Raw genomic sequence first — 13,983 nt, forward strand, 5'->3', positions numbered from 1 at the left:
AGCAGCAGCTGGAACAGCCGCCTGTTTAATAAAACTCTCGAGTGGACCCCGGGGTCAGCGCTAACAGGCTCCCAATAAACAGTCTGTAGATGGAATCTTATCGCCCCCGGGGGCGAGTGGCTTGTTGAGAAGCGACAGCCTTGCCCATCTGCCCAGCGATGACAAATGGCTCACCGCCCGTCACCTGCCAGGAGCTCTGCTGGGAGGCGTGAGCGCTAATGAAGACTCCCCAGCGCCCCGGGCAGGCGGGCTTGGGGGGCAGGTAGGCTTGGGGGGCTGCTGCAGTGTAGGCTCAGGGGCCGCAGTGGCCATGGGGTCCCCGCCTCCCCAGCTCGTTGCCATGGAGAAGGAGTGGGATGGCTGCAAGGCTGCAAGGCTGCAAGGCTGTGCGATGTCTCCCCCGAGAGGCGCCAGGACAAGTGGGACAGGAAGGGGCGAATGAGAGGCTCTGATCCCACACGGTACGAGGGAGTGATGGATGGGCACCGGCGGGAACAGCACTGCGTCCCGGCGGCGCGGGGCCAGCGACATGCGACAATCCGCCGGGAGAGACGCACAGCGCGGCCGCCGGCTCCCACGCCTTCCCCGGCGCGGCGGCCTGGCCCAGAGGGGCCCGAGCTAATGACCGCCTCCCGCTGGCCCCGCCAAGGCCCAGCCTCTCCAGGGCTCCTGGCACTTTTTATTCTTTAAAGATATTTTATTGATTTCAGAGAGGAAGGGAGAGGGAGAGAGAGAGAAAAACATCAATGATGAGAATCACTGATCGGCTGCCTCCTGCACGCCCCCCACTAGGGATGGACCCTGCAACCCGGGCCTGTGCCCTGACCGGGAATCGAACTGTGACCTCCTGGTTCAGAGGGCGATGCTCATCCGCGGAGCCACCCCGGCCGGATGAGAGCACACTTTTCAGAAGCAAACCAACCCCTGCAGACCCATGCCCTCTGCCTGTCCCATCAGCCTCACCAGGGAACGCCCCCCCCCCCCCGCCCTCCCCCGCCCCGCCAGCCTCCCGGGTGCCAGACAGCGGTGCAGGCCCTGGAGCCCCCGGAGCAGCGGCTCAGCCCCGAGGGTGAGCTGAGGGCCGGGGGAGCGGGCACAGGCGGGGCCGGTGCTGACTCGGGTCTGACAGCCTCTGAGGCCGACAGGACAGATGTGGGAGCAGCAGCTCAGGTGGCAGGTGCCCGGTGCCTGCGGCCAGGACTCTAGCGGCGGGACGTCGCCGGCCACCGTCAGGGAATGGGGGTGCCAACCCCGACACGTGAGGAGGCCCCTCGAAACCTCGTGAGGCCGGGCGGAGGAGGGGCCCCACTCCTGCTGCTGGAATGTGCCTGGACATTCACCAGAAACAAACCAGAAAAAGCCCAGAATGTTCCCGGCAGCCCTGCGCCACGGCCGCGTCGGGAAGCAGTCCCGCTGCCCATCAACACGGAGACGGGGATCCATCACGGCTGTTTTGACAACCGGCGGCGAAGAGAGAGTCTGTGCCGTGGTGAGTGGCGGGGATTGATCTCGCGGATGGGGCGTTAAATCAAAACAGCCGACAGGAAAGGGTATGGACTCCGTGGTTATCTTTACTTGACGTTTGAAAAAATAGGCAAAACAAACCCATCGTTCTAGGAATCAGCCGGTGAGAAGGGGGGCGGTGGCGGCTGGGAGGGGGCGCGGGGGCTCCTGGGCTCCGGCCAGGCCTGCGGGCGTGCACAGGTGCACACAACGTCCGCCACGCGGCACAGCCGGCGCACAGCGCTGTGCGTGCTGCACCCCCTTTGAGAAGTTTACAAAACGCACTCCCGCGTTCTGCACGCAGGTGGCCCGGGCACCTCGCCGGGTTTCCGGGAACAAAGCTGGCAGGGAGCGCAGCTCTCTCCCCTGTCAGTCTCTGAGCATTTATTCAGCCAGAATCTCCCTTCTCCGGGACTTAGCTGCCGGGTAAGAGGGATTTTTCTTGCCCGGCCGGCGGGGCTAAGTGGTTGAGCATCGACCTATGAACCAGGAGGTCACAGTTAGATTCCCAGTCAGGGCACAGGCCCGGGTTGTGGGCTCCATCCCCAGTGTGGGGCGTACAAGAGGCATGAGATCAATACTTCTCTCTCATCATTGATGTTTCTATCCCTCTCCTCTCCCTGCCTCTCTGAAATCAGTAAAAATGTATTAAAAAAAAGAAAAAGAGAGGGAATTGTCTTTCCTTGTCTGAATTCGGTGGCGATGAGTCCAGACCCCGTAAATGAGCACAAGGTCGGTGGCATCTGCTCCCTGGGGCGGTCACGGCGTCGCTGGGCAAAACCTCTGAGCCAAGAATCGAGCCCCATCGCTGATGCCAGAGCTGGTACTCACTGGCTGCTCCATAGCAATGACAGCTCATCACGGCTACGATGACTTCGGAGACAAGAGCAGCCCTGCTCTTCCCACGACACGAACGCTGTTAGTGCAGCACCAGTCGATCACTGTGCTATTAGTCACATGCAGTTCCTGTTCCGATTAAGGCTTTTGGATACGATCAGTCCTTTCTAAGCAAAGGCATGACTAGCTGTCCCTTACGCAGCGCAGGTATAGTCCCTGGACAGCCTAAGGCTTCCATTTCCTAAGCCAACGCGTCCTTTCTCCTGCTCGTCTGTAAACCTCTAACTTGCACCCTAGGATCCCGCGCCAGGCTGGCCCGCAGCAGGCGCCTCAGAATCCCGGTGCACGGGGCTCGGGGGCTGTGCCAGAGGGTGATGGAGGAGGCCTCATGCATACACCCCCATCCTGTGTTCTTGCTTTCAACTGCAGACACCACCGGCCACTTATCGCTTCAGCTGGTGAAAGCTGAGGACATTCATCTAAGACTCCTTTTCCTCACGTCGTCCTTCGAAATAGAAAGACAGAAGACACGGAGATTTCAGACGGCGGGCCATTCTCCATCCTTCACCTTCAACGCAGGCTTACGGCTAAGCTGCAGGCAGGAGACGGCAAAGCTAACTGTTAAGATGTGCACTCCCCAAGGACAAGGACTCCACAGAAAACGCCCTTGGCTGTGGCCTTGACGGGGTTACATTCACGCAGTGTCTCTTACGAATGTCTCCCTGCCTGGGTTCGTTTAGAATGCCCGACACACTGTAGCCACCCCCCCCCGCCCCCCATTATTCAGTTCAATGTAAGAATCAGCCTGGCCGGCGGGGCTCAGTGGTTGAGCGTCGTCCTAGGAACCAGGAGGCCACAGTTCGATTCCCGGTCAGAGCACATGCCCTGGCTGGGGGCGTGATCCCCAGTGGGGGGCGTGCAGGAGGCAGCCAATCCATGATTCTCTCTCATCACTGATGTTTTTATCTCTCTCTCCCTTCCTCTCTGACATCAATAAAAAACATATCTATGTGTATAAAAGCCAAGAGACCAGAACACCGGAAAGATGGGAACAACGGCTTGATTTGACGGGCACTATGGTCCCGATCAGCCCTCTACCCCAACCAGGGGCATGGCCAGCCTGCCGACCTCCTGCGGCCCCTCCCCCGGCCGACCGGCCCCTATCAGCCCCAATCAGGGCGGGCCGGCCAGACCCCACCCCTGCACGAATTCGTGCACTTGGCCTCTAGTATATAAATAAAAATAAGAATCAGCATCTGCCCCCAGGGTGTGCACCAGCTAGAGAGGGGGGTGGGCTCCCACGTAGACCACGTCGGCGTGAACTGTAGAAAGTGAGGACTGAAGGAGCCTGTAAACTCTGAAGATATCGGTCCTTTCGCTTGTCATCCGTAGAACAGATAGAAACCCACGGAAGACGCTCCTCTTTCCTAACTGCACGCGGCTCTCTAAAGAGAATTTATATCCAGCTGTTAGCACCTGGCGCGGAGTCAGGCCGCTCGCTGATCACTGCCTCCGCCGCTTACACGCGCGTCATCTCCGAGTCCTTATCTGCCGAGTGAGAACACGAACAGGTCACCTCCTCCGGCTGAGGGCGCACGGGTGCAGCTCGTTGCCCACGAGGGCGCCAGCCACGCCAGCCAAGGCGATCCGGGCAACGGGCGAGTGTAAACTGGCACGACTTTTGCATAAAGCAGCCTGGCAACGGGCATGGAGGGGCTCTCGATGCCCTTCGCCATGGAGGTGTCTGCCCTGAGGAGGGAAGGAGGCAGAGAGTCACACCGGGCGCTGTGCCTGCTGCGACTCCGGCTCCGGCGGGTCAGAGCGCCATGGGCTGATGCACACGCACAGGTCCCTGCGGGGAGGTGTGTTTAATATACGTTTTTATCGATTTTTAGAGAGAGAGGAGGGGAGAGGGAGAGGGAGAGAGAGAGAGAAACATCAGTGATGAGAGAGAATCCCTGATCGGCTGCCTCCTGCAGGCCCCCCACTGGGGATCACGCCCCCAGCCAGGGCGTGTGCCCTGACCAGGAATTGAACCAGCAACCTCTTGGTGCCCAGGTTGATGGCCAACCCCTGAGCCACACGGGCCGGGCTGGGCAGGACAGTCTTTGTGGTGGTGTAGCCACAGGGAGACCTGACGCATGGCTTTATAACCATGGCAGCCACACAGGGGAATATGACACAACCAGCAGAGGGCATTTCAGAAAAAGTGCAGACTCGTCACAGCACAACGCAGAGGGAGAAAGGCCATTGCTCGGACGTGGAGTTACACGGGAGTGTCATGCAGGCGCCGAGACACGCGAATCCACGTGCACATGTGGAAGGAGAGACGTGGACACGTCAGCTGGAGCCGCTCCGAGTGGTCGGGTCCAGGCGACTTCTCTCCATTCTTTATAGGGGCCCCTGTTTCTGGATTTTTCTACGAGTGAGCATTGCTTTTATCATCGGAGGAAGACTTTTTATCATTCTTACCCGAGGATACAGTTTTATTGATTTTAGAGAGAAAGGAAGGGGGGGGGGAGAGAGAGAGAGAGGAGCATCGATGTGAGAGAGAAACACCGATTGGTTGCCTCCTGTCGCACCCTGACTGGAAATCGAACCCACAACCTCGTGGTGTATGAGACGACGCGCCACCCAATGAGCCACCCGCTGGGGACGGGGGAGAATTTTGTAAATGTGCGCTGGGAACAGCTCACTTGGGACAGTGGAGAGAAGTGGCCGCTGCGTCCTTGGCAGCCGTCACCCCAGCAGGGGGCGCTGATCCTGGGGGTTGTGGGGGGGCAGAATGAAGGCGGAGCTCAGGTGCGCACACATAGAGCAGCTCCCCGCGCTGTGCGGGGTCTCAACCGCGGAGCCCGTGGGAGCCCGTGGGAGCCCGTGGGAGCCCGTGGGCAGCGTGGAAGCGCGAGGCTTCCCTCCCACGTGCTGGGAATGCTCCGTGGGAAGGGGAGCTGTGAGCGGATGCTCCTCCCTGCCGCGCCCGCGCTGAGCCGGGTCCTCCGTTCACAGCCTTTAGCGCAGAGGCCGGTCAGCTCTGCTCTGGGCGCCTCGTGCCAGGTCCTCGCCGGGCGCTGATGATCGCGGGCCTCGAGCTCCGCCTGCCCCTGACGAGGGGGCGTCCACCCGCAGCGAGACGGGAAGCAGATGCGCCTTCCACGGAGGACGCTTCTCCTGGGGCCGGGCAGTCGGGGCGGGGAGCGGGCATCCCTCCCGGAACCAGCCGCTGCCCTGGCGGGTTCCCGGCTGGCAGGATGGCGCTCACCCCCCAACCAGCATCGCCCAGAACTCGGGGCCACCCCCCCCCGCTTCCCTGAAGCCACTTTAAGTTGCCGGTTTACTACTCGCAGGCGGCTCTGGTCACTGTCAGTCACTCCGTCGCCCGTGAAAACCGAAGTCTCTGCTTCCGGTTACTAAATGCTTTTCCCTCCTTAAATGGGTCCCTTTCTGAGAAATTTCAGGGCGGAAACCTCCTGAGTAGAATTTTCTTTCTGACTCCAGCCCTCAATCACCCGCGGAGAGAGGCTGGGCGGTGACGGAGCCGGTCGGCCCTGATGTTCCCCTGCGAGGGGTGCCCTGCCCTCCTGTGGGGTCCCCTGCCCTCCCGCAGGGTCCCCCCCCCCACCTCCCAGAGGCGGCAAACACCCAGGCTCAGAGGTCACACAGCCAGCCCACAGAGAGCGGTGCCTGCGCGCAGGGACCCAGTACCCTCTGACACAGTGGCCTCCACCCTCTGACACAGTGTGCCCGGCCTCCACCCTCTGACACAGTTGTCCGGCCTCCGTGCTAAACAGAGACACTAATATCAGTTCGATCCCGATCACCACCCGGACGCGGAGGTCAAGGCCAGGTCTCGCTCTGGGCAGAGCCCGCTCCTCTCTGCAGAGGGACCCTGAGGAGGGCGGCTGGCCTGGGCGGGGGCGGCACCAGGGGCTGCAGCCACAGGGTCATGAGTGCGGAGACAAAGAGCTGCATTCAAGACAAACACATCCAGATCCTGAACATGAGACTCACACGGACGGGCCAGTTTACAGAAGAGGCTTCATTGCAGCGTTTTCTGTCCTGGTCCGTGAACTCCCCAGCAGTGAGGCCCCCCTCCCCACCCTCCCCAGGAGGCACCCCCTCCTGCGAGGCAGTCGGAGCTGCCGCATTCCCAAACACCGCACCACAAAGACGCCTGCGTTACCCTGTTTGTTGAGTTGAAAATTGTAAGCCTATTATTAATTCATTAAGGAACATAATTTCATGCAAATCATGTGTTTCCCCTCCTTTATTAGGTTACGGTGGCGGGGCGGTGAGGGCCGCCCGGAAGGAGCTCAGTGCTCCCGGCGGGAGCGGCTTCATTTCCCTCCGGTAGCGCCCCGGCCGGGCGCGTTGACTGGGCCCAGGTTTGGGGCGCATCCCTGATCCCATCGGAGCGAGATCCTGGAGGCAGGCTCAGCGAGAGGAAGATGCTGGGGAGACGACTGAGTCGCTCTTCATCCGGTTGCGATGAAGGGCTCTGCATGGGGCTGGGGGTGTCTGCGAGGTTCCTGGCCCCCCCCCCCCGGCCCCCAGCCTGCGGGGAAGAGGGGTGAGTGCGTGTTCTTGTTTATGTGAAAAGCGAAGACTTTGCTGGGGACAGAGGAGCTGCTGGGGAGGACCCCGTCATCAGCCCTCCCAAGGCAACACCATCCCCCCCCACCAAACCCCTCGCTGACACCCTCGGACCCCCTCCCGGGCACTTGGAGGAACGCCACCCCTGCCCGGCCTCAGCAGCTGGCCTACCCGGCTGCCTGGGACCCATCATAGTGAGAAAGTGCTGGATTCCCCCTGTAACCCGGGCGCCGGGCACCTGTCCAGGGTGTGGGGCCGGGGACAGACTGGGCCCCGCCAGGCACTCGGCCGCGTGTCAGTGAGGACGGGGAGGGGCCCGCACCTGGCGCTGCAGGGACTGGAGAGGGAAGGCGCGTGGGGTGTCTGCCGGGCTCGCCAGCTGCGCTCTGACAGCCAAGCGGCGGGTTTGGTGGGAGCCCCTCGTTTCCCCTCGGGTGAGCCCGGGCAGGGGAACCCCGTGTCTGAGGAGAGAGGGAGCCCAGCGCCCAGTGGAGGGGACTCTGCCTCCCTCCCGGGCAGGGGCGGGGCTGCCCGTCTGCCCCCCACTTTGTGGAGGAAGAGAAGAGGGGCCCCAGGTGGGTGGGGCTCTCTCAGGGTCACCGCCAAGGAGCCGGGGGTTGGCACTGGCCCCAGGTCCGTGGACTCTCCGTCCAGTGCTCTGTGCGCCCCACGCCTCGCTGTGTGCCCAGCTCCGGGCCGGCCAGCTGTGTCCTCAGACACGCCCTTGCCCACGGCACCTCCTCAGTCTCCGTGCCCTGAGCACACACACGACAGGAACGCCCAACGCGCTGCCTGGCGACCAGGAGTAGACGGACTCCCCCGGGAAGAGGGAGAAGGGGAGATTCAGGGAGCACCTGGACCTCCAGGGGCTCAAACTGCGGTTCAGGGCCCAGTCTCTCCCTCCCTCCCACCCCTCCCTGCCTGTCTGCCCGCCCTCCTCCCCTTCTCCTCCCCGCCCCTCTCCTCTCTCCATCTTGCTTCTCTGATCCCCTTCATTGGGTTTTGTTCCCAGACAGACTTGCCTCGAGTGACAGAAGGGCTGCCAGGACCCAGACGCCCCCTCGCGCTCCAGAAACCGAGGCTCTGGTGTCCCCGGGCTCCCACAGAGGCCCGTCCGTGCCGGGGGCCGTGTCCCCTCCCTGAGCGGGTCCTGTGGCCCCGGGGACGGGATGTGCCAGTCGGCTCGGCCCGTTCCCTCGAGCGAGGTTCATTCAGCCAGAGCCCGGGGTCAGGATAAGGGCGTCCCCCCGGGAGGTCGGGGGAGGGGTCCCCCCGGGGCCCAGGAAAGGCCACGGGAAAGGGGAGCAGGCAAAGCCCAGAGTCCCGCGTCTTATAATTAATCTCCGGTTCTAAATTCTTAGGAAAATGTCAGGATGCTGGAGAGGTCGTTTATTTAAAGAAATGCAATGTTTCATTTTAAATGTAATCCTTCAAAAGAATTAAATAAGAATCAAAAAGACAAACTCCCGAGATGCCGGTAGCCGCGCAGTTTAAGCAGCAACACGAGGGCTCTGGCCCCGCTGCCATCTGTCACACGCAGCCGCCGAACTCCACCCGATGCGGCCCAACTCGACCCCCGCGGCCTTCGGAGCCGCAGCCGCTGAGGGTGGGGCCCCCGGACGTGCCCCCGAGAGTCAGCACGAAACACATGTGCCTGCGCTGTGTCCACACACGACCCACAACCCGGTGCTCGGGGCAAAGACGGAACGGGGAGCAGAAAGTTCGAGAAGGCCTGTGCCGGCACGGCAGGCTTTATGAGTTTGCAGCGGCTGAAATAAGAGAAAAACAGGATGACTGGGTCAGGACAGTGCACCCTGTCTGGCTGGGCCTTGTCCCTTGCTGGGAGGCGGCGACCCACGCCCCGGCCCTGTCCCCACCGTGGTCCCTCCCTCCTGCAGACGACCAGCTGGGCCCGGCACCTGCCGGCTTTATGGTGTGAAGGCAGGTGGGCTCAGAGGCGAGGCTGGACATGAGGTGTTCTTACAGCTGTTGGGTGTATGCTGGGGCCTGCAGTGTCCCCCAAATTCATGTCCTCCCACAACCCCAGGCGGTGGCCATATTTGCCAAGTCTGCAGAGGTGGCTGGTGAAGAGGACACACTGGGCAGGGCGGACCCTCCATCCAACCGGTCCCCGGGGCTGCTGTGCCGACGGATCTCACCTATGGGGCCTCCCCTGCGACTCCAACGTGACGGGAAAGTGCCACCGACACCCACGGCTGCTGCCCGGTGCCTGGCTGCTTCCCATCTCTGCTGTGGAAACTGCCTGCTCACCTGTGTTCTGTGGGAGGAACCAAGGCCCTTCCGCAACGTAAAGCCGCCTGAAGGAGAGGCGATGTCACCTCCATCACCTGGTCACCACGCGATTCTCTCTGCAGCCGGACACCACAGCGTCCTCAGGAACCCTGAGCTGCCCCTGGGGAGAAGGTGCCAGAAGGAGGCTGCCTGAGACGGGCCCAGGGCCGCGCCTGCTGCCGCAGGGCTCCCTGCCCAGGCCGGCTGCTCGCTCTGTCACTGTCCAGGCGACTCCATGTGCCTCTGATTTGGTGTTGTCTCCTGTGTTTCCCTCTTGCTTTGATGAATTTTTCCTTCACCGGATTTCTCTGTCCGTGTGTGTGTGTGTGTGTGTGTGTACCTGCGGGTCTGTGCCTGTTTCTTTCCTAATGTGAAAATATATATATTTCTAAAAACACCTAAACTTTCTAACCTGAACCATGAAGGGTTTGGAATAGACAATTAATAGTGATGGAGTGATGAGGGCGTTGATGGTGATCATTAGGCTGATGCAGATGGTGACGATGATGGTAATGATGGTGACGATTATGATGGTGATGATGGTGATGATGATATGATGATGGAAGTGATATTTGTGATGAAAATGATGGTGATGTTGATAATAGTGATGATGTTGGCAATGGTGATGATGTTGATGGTGGTGATGGTGATAGTAATTATGAAGATGGTGGTGATGATGGTGATAATGGCAATAATGGTGATAATGATGGTAAAGATGATGGTGATGATATAATTATGGTGATGATGATGGTGATGGTGATAATTGTGAAGATGGTGATGGTGGTGGTGATGGTGATGGTGACAGTTGTGATGAAGATGGTGATGGTGGTGGTGATGGTGGTTGTGATGATGAAGATGGTGATGGTGATGATGGTGACGGTCATAGTTGTGGTGATGAAGATGGTGATGGTGATGATGGTGACGGCCATAGTTGTGGTGATGAAGATGGTGATGGTGATGATGGTGACGGCCATAGTTGTGGTGATGAAGATGGTGATGGTGATGATGGTGACAGTCATAGTTGTGATGATGAAGATGGTGATGGTGGTGGTGATTGCCGGGGTCCAGCCCCAGCGGGTCCAGGGGTCCCCAAAGGTGTGGACGGAGTCGGCTAAGAGGGAAAGACTCGGAGGCAGCGTTCAGTTGATCAGCATGGTTGGGTTCTCTTGCCTGGTTCTATTGCCAGGTTCTGTAGGTTCTCCAGCCAGGTTCAGTCCGGTTCTCTTGCCAATTTCTGTAGTCTTCCAAGCCCCTGTGTCCTTGATTCTGTGTTCTGAGTTCTGTCTCATGAGTTCTGTGTTCTGAGTTCTGAGTCTTTCTGTCTTCTGAATTCTGTCTCCAGGCTCCGTGTAGGTTCTGTCTTCTTGATTCTCTTCTAAGCTCTGTCTTGTTACATCTGTATTTATACCAGTTGATTCCAATCCTATCAATCTCTATTACAAAGGTTAGGGCGTTTCTTATCTCCATTCCAGGGAGAAAAGATTATGTAGTTTAAGCATGATTGTTCATAGTTCAAGTGATTAATTACCCGCCTGGCACTTAGTTGAGGGGTTTTATTCCCTCCCTAACTTCAGGGGAAAATCCCTACCTGGGGATTCAACCTTTCTTGGAGAGGTGACCTTGGTTAAAACACAGCGCCAAGAAGGTGAGCAAACATATTAAGAACCGTATGCCATATATGCCAGGTCCCTTGAAACAGCAAGGATGGACCCGCTCCCGGCAGTGATGGTAATGGTGATGGTGATGAAGATGGTGATGGTGGTGGTGATGGTGATGGTGATGGTGATGGTGGTGGTGATGGTGGTGGTGATGGTGATGGTGGTGATGATGGTGATGGTGATGGTGATGGTGGTGATGATGGTGATGGTGATGGTGATGGTGATGGTGGTGGTGATGAAGACGGTGATGGTGATGAAGATGGTGATGGTGGTGGTGATGGTGGTGGTGATGGTGATGGTGGTTGTGGTGATGAAGACGGTGATGGTGGTGGTGGTGATAATTGTAAAGATGGTGATGGTGGTGGTGGTGGTGATGGTGATGGTGGTGGTGGTGATGGTGATGGTGGTGGTGATGGTAATGGTGATGTGATGGTGGTGGTGATGGTGATAGTTGTGGTGATGAAGATGGTGATGGTTGGAATGATGAAGATCATGATGATATTGAAGATGGTGATGGTGGTGGTGATGAAGACGGTGATGGTGGAGGAGGTGACGGTGTAGCTAACGTCCGTGCAGGGCTCGCTGTGTGACGCTCGGCACCGAGTCCTTCCCATGCATCGTCTCATCACCCAGGAGACAGACCCAGGACCAGCCCCACTTACGACTGAGACACGAGGGCTCAGGGCACTTCCTCAGGTCACGCCGCCCGTCCCAGCACCGACAAGCGCTGAGCCGCGGCGGCTCATGGGAGAAACGAAGAAAAACCCCGAGTGCCCTTCGAGGAAGTGTTGGCACTTAGGCCAGGACACCTGCTCCTGGGGTGTCGCCCCCTGGGGAGGAAGTGCCCATGAGAGACCACAGGTGGGAAAGGAAGGGTGGGGCGTTTGGGGAGAAGCACGAGAGGTGAGGGCCCCGGGAAGCTGCCGCAAAGGGGGGCCAGGCGGAGACCAGCTGACGGGAGGGTCCGGCCTTTTTCAAACTCTCTATGCAACCCCCTCCCCGCCGCCCCCGGCTCAGGGAGGGCACCAGCTGCGGCAGGGGCTGCCACCGAGGCTGGCGGCTGCTCCGAGGGTCCTCCTGGGGTCCGTGAAAGGGAATTTTATTCTGTGCCACTGGCCACTGTGCTTCCCTGGATGGGAGCACCTGCAGAGCCATAACCTCACAGGCGGCTGGAGACTCTCGCTCACCCACAACGTGGTGATCCCCACATCCCTGCGGATGGAGCACTTGTCAGCAGGCGGCTGGCCCTCTCGCCAGGAAAGCACATGCCTCCGGGGGAGGCGACTGCAACCGATAAACCCGCAGCCCGACGTCGGCGAGATCATAACTCGAGAATTACCCCCCGCACACCGTCTAGTTCACAGACTTCCCATTGATCTGCCTGATCTCCTATCTGCAGCTATGAAATTGTATTTCCCTCTTAATAGGCCCACAAATGTTATAGATGAGCCGCTCAATCGCGGCCGGGAGAGAGCAGCAGGCATGCTAAAGAGGGACATTAGCTCCGCGCACTCGCCGACGCCAGGCCCCTCCGTGCCGGGAATCCCAATGGGCTCCAGCCCCCGTCCGGCCACAGCGCTGAGCGGTGCAGCCCGCCACCCGCAGGAGGGAGAGTGTGGGGGGGAAGAGAGGGGAGGGGGCGCTCCTCCCTGGCTCCTTCCATCCGGGGACCCTCAAAGGCCAGAGGCCCTTCTTTTAAAAAGAAATTATTTTTTTCAGAGAGGAAGGGAGAGGGAGAGAGAGAGAGAAACATCAACGATGAGTGAGAATCATGGATCAGCTGCCTCCTGCACGCGCCACACTGGGGATCGAGCCCACAACCCGGGCCTGTGCCCTGACCGGGAACGGAACCCTGACCTCCTGGTTCCTAGGTCGACGCTCCACCACTGAGCGTCACCGGCCGGGCCAGACCCCCTGCTCTTGACGCTGTCAGGAGCTGAGCCCATCTCCGTCAGCCCTAAGGCTTCCCTCGGCCGAGACCAGCCCCCCAGCCCCTCAAGTTTCCACGTGACCAAGGCCCTTCCATTCCACTCCTGCCCAGACTCCCCTCCCTGCGTCTCTCTCAGCCTCCGTCACTGGGTCTCCTGCCTGTGCCCTTGGCTCCCAGCTCCCCTGCCTGGAACCGGGGTGTCCTTCTTACTCCCTTCGTTACCTGCACGACTCTGCTTGAGCTCCAAAGCTAATGGGCTCCCCCAGGAATGAACGGAGCCCCTGGACCCCCACCCGCTGTGGTGGGTGACACAGTGGCACCCAAAGAGCTCTGCCCAGTCCCCATCTCCCCTCCTCCCGGCCTCCCCGGCCTCCTGGACAGCCCAGCGGAGGGGTCTGCCTCCAGGAGCCGGGCCGTGGGCGGAGGCCGGTCCTGGGCAGCTCCCCGGCCTCCAGCCCAGAGCCCAGGTGCAGCGATTGTTGTGCTCCTCGCGGTTGAAGGGAAGGTCACATGCAAACCCACACCTGAAGGAGGCCGTGCAGGCGACAACGCAAACAGCGTCCTTCACTGCTCCCGGCCCGGCACCTTCCATCAGGGAACACGGGCCGGCCGAGGGGACCTGGGGCCGCCGCCCTCCGTTTCCATAAGCAAATGTTTACGCATCATCTCCGCCCGCCCTTTCCACTCCCTCCCCCTCTCATTTCTGTTTGAGCAAAACGTGTTCAAACATCCCCTCTTGCCCTGGCGGGGACGGAAAGGGCCTGAAATGTTGGTGTAACATTGCGGAGAGCGAAGGCAACATTGTGTCTATTTGCCTAACGGGGTATCGATTTCCGCTGGAACGGAAATGTCACCTCCCTGGAATTCAAGATGTCTTGTCGGAGAAACGCCGGCCCTGACAGGTTCCCCTGGGGACAGCTTAGCCACGCGACCCCGCGTGTCAGCCAAGGTATCGGCGCGGGAGAGACGGATCCCAGGCGTCCGGTCCGGTCTCATCCCCGCCGCGGCCGGGGCTGTCTGAACGCTGCTCACGAACACGGCCCAGCGGAGGTCATTGCCGCTTCCCGGGACGCGGAGCGCCAGCAGATGCTGCGGCGCCGGGGTAAACAGTGTGTGCGACACAGACACCGCGGGGACAGATGAAAGGGAGCAGCCGGTCATCTCCAAGAT

This window comes from Myotis daubentonii, chromosome 3 (assembly GCF_963259705.1).
Source record: "Myotis daubentonii chromosome 3, mMyoDau2.1, whole genome shotgun sequence".
NCBI lineage: Eukaryota > Metazoa > Chordata > Mammalia > Chiroptera > Vespertilionidae > Myotis > Myotis daubentonii.